Below are 9218 nucleotides of genomic sequence, written 5' to 3' on the forward strand. Positions count from 1 at the left end.
TATTTTATATGTTCTTAATTGTGTGATGTCAAATAAAAAAATCACATATAAAGTGAACCAAATTTTGTTTTAAAAGATATTTATGCATATCAACTAAAACCTTAAAAAATAATAGTTATTATTATATTTAAATATTAAATTATTATATTTAATATTATTAATATACTTCTTAGCATTAAACATTTAATAAAATTGAATATATTGATAACTTTCTCTACTTTCAAAGATTTAACACAATTAGAATGATTACGGCAGCTACCTGCAACTATATTATCCAAATTTAAAGTTATGCTATTATTTATTAAATCCTCCCCTAATATTAATTATTTTACCACAGATTTTGACATTCCAAGTTGTCATAAAGATTTCGAACTCATAAAGTTCACGTGAAACAACGACCGGTTAACCCTATGTCCCTTCTCGCAAACCACGCGACATCAACAATATGGAACACGCTCGGCACGTGTCGTTGCGAAGGCGAGAGAAAAAGAAAAATAAAAGTTCCGTGAAAACGGTGTCGTGTTGGCAGAAAAATTCTCGACGATTTCTTCCCTCTAAAAGACGAGAGCTGACGGGGAGGAGAGGGGGAGGATGGCGTCTCGAAGATTTTCGCAAATTTCGGGCGTGCCGGGTGGAGAGAAAGAAAGAGAAAGAGGATCGTTGGTTGCAAAGACGGAGGAAGCGGGATCCCGATAGACAGGCGAATGGAAAAGCGGAGACACGGAGGGACACAGAGAGAAAGAGAGGAAGAAAGAGAAAGAGAGAGAGGAGAGAGAGAGAGAGAGAGAGAGAGAGAAAGAGCCAAAGGGGGTGAGTACTGGCGGCGTTATGGCGGGCGCCGAGGGTGGCGCCGCGACGCTTTGGCGCCTCCGACGCCGAGACGCTCCACTGATGCTGGCTGCATGTACCCACGCACACATCTATGTATACCCTCTCGTTCCTACTTCGACCATCCACCCCTTCTACCCTCCACCACCCCAGCGGTGTTACCTCTACGGTGTCCGTGCACGTAATACACGTATGCGCGCAATGAGAGTTCGAGATTCTATTTCACACACACACGCGTACACAGCCACCCCCAATCTCTCGTTACCGCTGCCCCTAACCGCCGTGCGTATACGGGCATTCTATGCAGAAAGGGAGCGGACGGATAGGTGGGTGCGCGGGAGGATGTTAGACGCGCACCAGAAGCGGAACTGGAATCCGTTCTGGGCTTTGGGGGTGCGGGAAGATGAGGTCAACTCTGTCGTCTCCGACGATTCGAGGGTGTGGCGTGTGTCAAGTGGGCCCAGGCCGGCTGTTTGGGCCGTACTCCCTAATGGAATTTATCACGTTTCGTATTAGGTGGACAAGATGGATCGTTGTTGACATCTTGAGCGTCTTGCACGGCGCTTTCAATCGTTGCTTCTTTAATTAAAAGATCCAAAGTGTAAGAGCTCGTATGAGGATAGATCGATGCGGATATCTTTACTCTTAATTGCAACTATAAATGAGCTTTTAAAGAGATGTTTGTTGCATTAAAAAAAGAAATAATATAATTTTCATTCCAAATTAGTCGTGCATTTTCGATTGAAAAGTAGAAATGGAAAATTTAAGCAAGCGATTCATCATTTGATGCAATTTTTATTAAGGTACTCGTTTTCTCACGGATTTCACGTGTCATTTGCGACGTCAGAGATTAACTGAAATAATTGATAATCTTTCGTTAATTGCTGTAAATAATCAGTGCGATGCCAACGATGCTTCGAGCCCATAACTTCGCACGGTGGAATCGTCGCGGCGAGAACTCCGCTCGAATTGTGGTTGCATGCCGAGATTACATGATGTTGATTATATCATACGACCGACTCGAGATCGATGCCGCGCGATGACTCTTAATTAACGTAGCGACGTAGCCGTTGAAATTTCTTCATGCGGTTATTAACGCGCGGCTTGCATTTGCGCGGCGCGACTTTGAAATTCTTCCAGGAGAACGCGCGATCGAGCACCAGTCGAGCAAAATTAACAATTGCGTCAATTACCACACATAAGGAGCACGATGTGCAAACAAGTGGGCTCGTATGCAGTCGTCGTCTTAAATTATGACACACGTTACGAACACACGACAACGACGACGACGACGATGACAGCGACAACGACGGAATGGAGATCGCATTACGACAACGAGATATAACAAGAAAAAAGCTGCGAGCAGAAATTGAGTTGCGGCTTGTTACGAATTTATTGTACCGCACTTAATCTCATCCGCCGGTAACTTCTCGCCTCAGATGTATTTTCTTAGTTATACATATCTCGCTGTTAAGTCCGTTAATTCGTTTCCACCGCGGCGTAACGTAAACTGTTTCGCAACGATGGTGCTCAATGTCGCTCGAATTTTTAAGCGAAACTCGATATCGATGGAATATAAAACTATAATGTACGTAAGAAATGTTTGAAAGACATTACGAGAGTCAGCGCTACTCCGTTGATATCATATATTTTTTTATCTTGCTATACATCAATGAACACAGTTATTTCAGCTTAAATAAATATTCACTTACATAAAGATATTTTTATCAAGATATCAAGTGTCGTAGCGGTATGAGAGATCAAATTACTGTATTACAATTCAATATGAAGTCCACTAATTATAAATTAAAATTAATTTAGAAATATCAAGTAAATAATTCCAAAATAAATACTATGAAAGAAAAGTTACGCGAAACAATTAGCTTAAAAATATAGAAACAAACAAGAGAGCGTCCTTTGGGAAATTTGTTTATTACCTAACAAGCAATTTCACGGACTATATTATCGCGAATAGTAAGCGATAAAATATCTCGATAGTCGTAAAAATGGTACAAGAGACAACTAATAAAGCGCGCACTATTCCACTCATAACGTATAATCCTGTAATGGGGTTGTTGCACACGTTATGTGAGGATCATAACGGTCGTAAATCCGACGAATCGTTCTGTCCCGCCTCGCGCATCGATTTGTGAAAGATCCTCATTTGCTGTAATGACTTGGCACGCACGCGATGAGGGTTGTCGCGAGAAATGTAACGCAACCTGAATTACTAATGCAATGCGGATTCCCGCTAAACAGCTTATAAAATAACGAAATAAAATAACGAAATCTACTCCGAACTTATCCACTTTTAATTATTTATCATAACACGACTAAAAGATCTTTACTCCTCGCATCATTGAAAAATTTTGTTTGATTCTCGATCGATGAATTGCGATTTCGAAAGATTCGCAAATCGAATAACGAGGACAATTCTATCACGCAATTCAAACGACAAATTTTCAGCCAGATTTTCAAGTCGACGACTCTCGTACGAATGCATGACGGATATCGTGCTGGAGTACCCGAAGTATCGAGTTATTCCCTCGACAACAGACCGCGTAATATCATCTGCGAGCGCGTTGACACGCGTAAAAGGGCGAAATGGCTGCGTCGTCACACACACTGCAGGATCGGCCACGCTATCCCTCGATGATCCACGTTCTCGCAGAGTGGCCGCGGTAAAATCTTCTAATAAGTTCGGTAAATATCGGAATCATTGTTATTTTTATGTTTCGCGCGTGCGCGTCCATTCGTGCCGGCGACACAGGATGGAAGGTGTCTCAGGGCAGAATGTAAGGATAATCCATTAGACGCGTTGTAACCGAAAACCGCGCAAACAAGGGTGGTCTTGGATTAAATGTGACGGATGGACGTGGGGACGGAACGACTCCGCTTGGCTCGCTGAACAATCCGCCGGGAAAAACGGGAATAAGACGTATCGAAAGACAGGTGCGCAATATACTAATATGTAACATTGCTGTGAAGCTGGCATCCGATTTAAAGAAGATCCAAATTTTCGATATATCTCGATTGTGCCTGCATTTTTGTCTGTTTACTCCGGAAAGGTCCGGCAAAGTCCAGCAAAATCCAGCAGAACAGAACTCTAAAAATTACCACTTTGGCAGATTTCTATGAAAATTCCAAGTTCTTCAAAGTACGAATAAAACAAAAAGTGGTACAATCAGTTGTGAACAACTCTCTTTAGAGTTACATTGACAAAATTAAAATATTTTGTAGTTGAACCATTCCGAGATCTTGCATTTTTAAATTATACAAAGGAAAAAGATTAGTATGAAAAAGATATATAAATAAGGTAGACAAATTTCCAAAAAAATCTAAAATTCTTGTTTTCTTCAAAGTCAAGTGTATCAAATTTATATCGATGTATGTAATGTTATATCTATATAATATTGTATGTAACAATGAATGCAGCGAATTTACAATGGCACGCGGAATAGCGAGAAATACTATTCCTATTGTGGCGTAAAAGCTAAACTGGTAGTGGCAGATTTACCGATAAACGGGTCAGTCTCAAATGCATTTCATGAATATATATATATATGTTTCTTAAAAATTACATTGTTACTGATAAATTATATCCTCAATTGTATTTGTCTAAATAAGAATTAATTCCACAATAACATTGTTTTTCAGATACGAAGGAGCGGAACGGATAATGCATCTGGCGCCACATACTATCCCAGAAATTCAATAACATCATTGAGTAGCTGCGAGCAGTGTACGTGCTGAAGAAGTAAGTAACCCTAACGTGGGACAAATAGCAGATACTTTTCTACAGAGAATTCACTCCGAGACAGTTGATGTTCTCCCCATAACTTTGTGTCTCGTCAATCCGTGCTACATCTGGATTCCAACGAGAAGAGATGATGGACAGATGAAGATTAGCGCAAACAAGAGAAAAATTGCGAAATCGTACAGAACGAGATAACGACCAATGACTTTCATTTATATCCCATAAAGTTAATAATAATAACCTTAATAAAAAATGCAAAAAAATGTCTAAAACTTTGTACGTGTATGCATGTAATATATGTACGTGTGCGCATTGTTTGCAGCCTTAAGCCGTATTATCAATACATTATCATATATTTCAAAGCGCAGCATCCGCGGAGTGCATATGCATAATCTCTCGTTGTGATGACGCCACGGGTTCTCTATTATGCGTCATCGTCTCGAGCATATGTAAGTCGGCCGTCTTCACGTCTCATTACGATCTTCGAGGAAAACGCACGCGTGTGCACGTGTGTATTCATACGTGGAGGCCGTGCTACTAATTTTGAGTCGTCCAAGCACGGCTGTACGCCGTACACACGCACCGGACGTACGCGCTTCGGCTATTTATACGTGGCTCATATACCGGAACTATACTTTTCCGTTTTTACTGGGCTTTGTCCTAAATGGCAAGACGTAATCCGAGTATCGCCGAGAATTCATGGGCGACGGGCACACTCCTACGTCATGCTTTTTCTTGTCTTAGATCATTCGACAGCTTCAAAGAAGCATTGGGAGCTGCTCCATCAGTATCTTAGCAACATTAGAGGGACATCTACCATAAACGATTATATGTAACGTGGATTATTCACACTGATATATAGAAATACACATAAAACGCGCATAAAAATTTCAAGCTCCTATATTTTCCTTGCGATCATAAATAACCGAAGAAAAAATTCTTCGCAGACAAACTGAGATTTCAAGATACATATAACGAAAATAGAGTGGAGACAAACTCTTCTCTGCTCGTATACAGAACATTTAGAAACGTTGAATCCTTTTGTCAATCATTGTTAGCAATTATTCGCAAATAATGAAGCGAATATCAAAGGAAAGCTAATTTTGATGCAATGTCAATATAACATCAACTTGATGAAAAAAATCGACGATTCATAAGGTATAATACTTCACTCTCAATTCATGTAACGTAAAGTTTGATACAGTTTTGCATGAGTTGATGAGAAAACTTGCCACTGCCGTTCGTGTGTATTAGCATATTTCGATGGATCATGTAGTTTCGTATCTACTATTTCTAGGCGATTACACGACACGTGTACATTTGCACGCGTCCAGTTAACAAACGCAAACTATCTGGCGTATCTATACATCCGTTTAACAACTGCGCATTCCAATTTGCATACAAGATACTATTTATATTATAATTAGAAGTCTCGAACACGCTGCTTTTAAAAGATAAAAGCAAACAACTGAAAAAGATCGATTCTTGCAGTCTCAATCAAGAATCAAGAATCCTACGAAACATCTGTTAATTTTTAAGTTTACAATTCTTGTTTAAATCATATTTAATTGAAGTTTTTGCTCGATTTTAATGTATTTTTAAATATATTTTACATTCTTCAACAATTCAGTGTCCTTCTTCGTACTTGGATAATCCTCATACAATCGCCAAAATAATTCTATCACTGCAATCACAGATTAATTAGTGCTCTGATATAATTCTGATTAACCTTACTCTCAGTGCCATTAAGACGCGAAAACGTATTCCATATTGGGAGCAGTATATGGATAATTGGGTGTTCGAATGTTATGCGTGATGAATCCGTAAATTGGGGTTTGTGATTGCTATCATTCTGATTAGCTTTGCTTCCAATTATATCGCGTCAACGCGGAACAAACACTACAATGCAAATAATTATTAGCTTACTATTCATTAATAAAAATCTCCATTCCGTCAAAAAGGCTGTCATTATTCATTACAATAACGGTAATGATAACAAATATTGTGAAATTATTAGGGTTGAGGTGCACGTATTACTCAACAGATAAATTAATGAATATGATAGAAAATTGCTCGAAATTATTATGTAAAAATGATAATTGAAACTGGTTTCTTAGCAAAATCATAAGAAGCATGCAATAAGAAAAAAAACGCTATAATTAAGACGTTTACGTGTATAAAGAATCGTGAATCATAAAAAAGTTTTCGTTGCAATTCAGAGGAAGTAATATTTAAAGTGACTCAACGATCATTTTCTAAATAATCAGTGACTCCTCTCGTTCCTTGAAATCAATTAACATTGATATTTATTTTTAATTCTAATTATTCAAATTCAAATTGTATTAAATATTATATGTATTATTCATAAGTTATTATATATATTTCATTTTCAAGAAAATAAACTAATAAGACAATTATAATTTTATAACACAGAATTTAAATTTAAATTGAATTAATTTATAGAGACTTAAAGAATCCCAATGCTAAGATAAATAATTAAAAAGTTAATAATTGAATGTTTAGAAATTACAGAAAATTTGAAGAGAGAAAACTGTCACTCGTTAAAATCGCTTCATTTATAATATTCTCGAAAGTAAGACATTGACAGGCTAACTAAATTTATCTATCTCACTGAGAAATTGGCGAAACCGAGCATCAAGCAAGAATTACCGTTAAGGAATCCGAAAAGTAAACAGATTTAAGATTAGGTCTGCTGTTGCTGCTTCAATGTCTCAGGACGCGTAGGTAGAACAAGAAAACAATTTCAATGAAAGATGACCTGGCATCGCGACGACGCGGACGTCCCGCTTCCAACGGTAGCAGCAGCAGCAGCAGCAGTACGACATCGGGTTTCCCAATTTAACCTCTCGAACAGCCTACCTATTGATTTTCCAGGGTCCTATTGTTTTGACACGTCGCGCATTTAACCAAACGAAAACCGCCGGAGCGCGGATGTCAATAAGAAGGCGGCCCCGTGTCCCCGCACGCACGTATATGCCTATAAACGCACACGCGCACGCACACGCCCGTGGACACGGATATATCCGCCGTCATCGCCGCGAATTGTTAAACCGCGGCGATCTGTCAATCGTCAGCGCCTTCTGAATCATCTCTATTTCGGGAGACACCCGTTGGACGACGGCTATTCCACCGCCTGTCTCTGCGCGGCGCCGACGTCCAGTTTTGAGGTTAGGCTCCGCGACATTCCGCGACAGAAACGCACGAAACGTCGCGGGATCGTCACGCGAAATGTAAAGAGGGATCGCGTGACAGGTAGAATGGAAAGGTTGCGGACAGAACGTCCAGGTGACAGCGTCAAGTGCTGACACAAGGGAACAATCTCGCGGCGAGGCCCGCGGCGGCGAGCAAGCACGCCCATTCCGTCGTCGTGGAAATCGTGACGGAAAAATCAATATTAGGCGGCCGCGTGGCCACGCGTTTTAATCGGCTGCCGGCCCGAATGCGGCACGGCGCGGCGTCCCGCGCGTCTACTTACCGCAAGGAATATCCATTAGATGCGCGCCGGGGCCGTCTCTCCCGTCGCACGGAATCAATTTATCACTTCGGGGCACACAGGCACTACGTCCGACAACACTCTTGCGACTCGACCGTTCCCGGTTCCGCCGTTCCCGTCGTCCAGCAGCAGCGGCGGCGGCGGCAGCGGCGACGGCCGCGACGACAGCGGCGACGGCGGCGGCGACAGGGCCGGCTGACGATGTGGGAACACGGTGGCGCCCTACTTGCTGCTACTTGAAAAAAAAGATGTTCGGTAAAGCTTAATTTAAAAATTCCAGCATGCAGTATTTAGAATGGGGGTGAAAAAAATATTCTGTTTGGATAACAGAATATTAGAATTATAAGAGGATATTTGAGTAGAATACATCTCAAGTTTTGATAACGAAGATTAATTCTGCCGTACTTGAAATTAAATAAAATTCTACGTTTTTTGCAGTATTTTATCTCGGATGCATTTAAGAAACAGTTTGAGTTCTTTCTGTATAACAATCTTGCTTTCTTAGAACTTGCGTTCAAATATCTTGTTTAAATTTCATTCTTGAATCTTTAAGTATTTTTTTACGACTGTTTTAAAGGAGTGACAATGTCAGTTTTCATGTTAAAACATGTTAAAAGTAATCGTAGAATATGTAATATTAAATGTTTTCTATAAAATAATTACATTTTGATGTGCAAAATACGCAATATATATTCTATTTTTAATAAAAAAAATTAATCCACACAAAAAAAGCTCCAAGACGTTAATTCCAGCCAGCTGGAACGACGAGTGGTGCCGAGTGCAGTGTGCACATCCCTGCACGCCGATGCAAATAACCGATCTAAACAAACTCTCACGTCTCTCCGAAAATACCGTCTCCCAAATTCATAACCATGGAAAGCGAGACTGTTCTAAGTATAGAGCACTCGCCCACAATTCCATATGGCGTGAAACAATTGACCGCTATCGTACCGTTCTTTCAAAAATAACGACACGCCAGCAAGCTTTTAATATTCAAGATTTCCCACCTTGAAACAAATGTTTCTTCCGATGCATCGTTTTACACGTGATTAAAAAAAACATATGCTCTCCCTTTCCTTTGTAATAAATAAAATATCAGTCGCAAAGTACGTTCCACGT

The 9218-nt window shown here is 40.1% G+C and overlaps 1 protein-coding gene across 4 annotated transcripts in view; it reads right to left on the bottom strand.

Moving 5' to 3' along the window:
* The window catches only part of LOC105278125 (talin-1), a 42043-nt gene extending 33786 nt beyond the window's left edge, over positions 1–8257 (bottom strand). For 2 of the 4 annotated variants that reach the window (XM_011336976.2, XM_011336972.2), the window contains exon 1: positions 8082–8249. The gene's annotated coding sequence lies outside the window, so the exon portion shown is untranslated. Of the gene's footprint in view, positions 1–8081 lie in introns of all 4 variants that reach the window. The other 2 variants (XM_026968053.1, XM_011336977.2) reach the window with 1 other exon arrangement.
* Between the last annotated feature and the right edge of the window lie 961 nt (positions 8258–9218).

The sequence above is a fragment of the Ooceraea biroi genome, chromosome 3, assembly GCF_003672135.1.
Source record: "Ooceraea biroi isolate clonal line C1 chromosome 3, Obir_v5.4, whole genome shotgun sequence".
NCBI lineage: Eukaryota > Metazoa > Arthropoda > Insecta > Hymenoptera > Formicidae > Ooceraea > Ooceraea biroi.